General features: G+C 41.9%; 1 pseudogene across 1 annotated transcript; it reads left to right on the top strand.

Moving 5' to 3' along the window:
- The first annotated feature begins 381 nt into the window (after nucleotides 1-381).
- On the top strand, nucleotides 382-1282 carry LOC111548302 (annotated as a pseudogene). The gene has a single exon (XR_002733359.2). The product of XR_002733359.2 is annotated as a 60S ribosomal protein L6 pseudogene (transcript).
- Nucleotides 1283-2074: the final 792 nt, after the last annotated feature.

Here is a 2074-nt window from a genome sequence, read left to right on the forward strand (position 1 = left end):
GATCTCAACCCTCTCCTCCTCCAAGACCAGTGAACCTGGAGAATCCAGATAGTTCCCTTTATCAGCTGTGGTCCAGAGAGAGAGGGTAGATCTAGGCCAGAAGTACAATCTCCTAAGCAAACAAGCTAGCACTGCTGCAGAGGAAATTTATTTTGAACCCTCCTACTATAACAAGCTGACTGACTACCATGATCTGCCTAAAGGAGGTTTAGGTTGCCATTGCACATATTGGAGTTGCATCAAGGATCAAATATGTCCACCCAACCAGTTCTCCTCCTCATCAAGTCTTCCCCAAGCAGGCTGTCTATTATGTATTCTTATGTATTCTTCCAAACTATCTCAGAGAGTAAATGAGCTGGGTAAGAAACCAAGACTCCTCTTTCCCATCTTGCAAGATGGCGGGTGAAAAAGTTGAGAAGCCAGATACTAAAGAGAAGAAACCCGAAGCCAAGAAGGCTCATGCTGGTGGCAAGGTGAAAAAGGGTAACCTCAAGGCTAAGAAGCCCAAGAAGGGGAAGCCCCATTGCAGCCGCAACCCTGTCCTTGTCAGAGGAATTGGCAGGTATTCCCGAACTGCCATGTATTCCAGAAAGGCCATGTACAAGAGGAAGTACTCAGCCGCTAAATCCAAGGTTGAAAAGAAAAAGAAGGAGAAGGTTCTTGCAACTCTTACAAAACCAGTTGGTGGTGACAAGAACGGCGGTACCCGGGTGGTTAAACTTCGCAAAATGCCTAGATATTATCCTACTGAAGATGTGCCTCAAAAGCTGTTGAGCCACAGCAAAAAACCCTTCAGTCAGCACGTGAGAAAACTGCGAGCCAGCATTACCCCCGGGACCATTCTGATCATCCTCACTGGACGCCACAGGGGCAAGAGGGTGGTTATCTTGAAGCAGCTGGCTAGTGGCTTGTTACTTGTGACTGGACCTCTGGTCCTCAATCGAGTTCCTCTACGAAGAACGCACCAGAAATTTGTCATTGCCACCTCAACCAAAATCGATATCAGCAATGTCAAAATCCCAAAACATCTTACTGATGCTTACTTCAAGAAGAAGAAGTTGCGGAAGCCCAGACACCAGGAAGGTGAGATCTTCGACACAGAGAAACAGAAATACAAGATTACAGAGCAGCGCAAGATTGATCAGAAAGCTGTGGACTCACAAATTCTACCAAAAATCAAAGCTGTTCCTCAGCTCCAGGGCTACCTGCGATCTGTTTTTGCCCTGACGAATGGAATTTATCCTCACAAATTGGTGTTCTAAATGTCTTAAGAACCTCATTAAAGAGCTAACTACAAAAAAAAAAAAAAAAAGAAACCAAGACTTTGATGACAATGCTCCATGTCTGCATTAAACTCTCATTTAACATCTGTGGGCCAAGGATACTCCATTTGGTATCTCATTTAATCCTCACGACAAGCCTCTGAGTTTGATAATAATAACAATTTACAACTGAGGAAACTGAGCTGGGGGTTAAATAACTTTCTCCAGATCACATATTTAGTCTGTGGTAAAACCATGCTGAGTCTTTCTGTCTTCAGTGGCATCAGATCCATCATACTGAAAATTAATAAACCTACTTATATGTATAAAACTATATATATTTATTTATACATTCATTTATACATAACATACACACACAAATGTCCGTTTCTAAGCAATGCCCTGAAAAAGTTACTGTACTTTGAATACTCAAGAAAAAACCATATGCACACTCCACTGAGTCTTTCCATTAATCTTCTCACCAAAGAGTGCTTCAAACATTCAAATATGCTGGAAGAGTGAAGGTGGAAGATTCTCCACTCTACCTTGCTAGAATCACCTCTGGGTTTAAATCCATTCCTAATGAATGGAGCTCCCCTCCATTCTGGGTCACATAAATCTGCCCTTTGTGCTCTAGAGAAAAACAGTGTCCTAACTTCAAGCTAGTTTAAGATAACAATAAGTACTATTTAGTAAGTGATTACTGTGTGCCGGACATTATGCTAAGCCTTTTAAATTAATTACTTCCCAATTAACTATAATTACAGGAGAGAATTACCATTAGTAGTATCATCCTCCTATTTACCTGGCTA

This window comes from Piliocolobus tephrosceles, chromosome 6, assembly GCF_002776525.5.
Source record: "Piliocolobus tephrosceles isolate RC106 chromosome 6, ASM277652v3, whole genome shotgun sequence".
In the NCBI taxonomy this organism is placed as follows: domain Eukaryota; kingdom Metazoa; phylum Chordata; class Mammalia; order Primates; family Cercopithecidae; genus Piliocolobus; species Piliocolobus tephrosceles.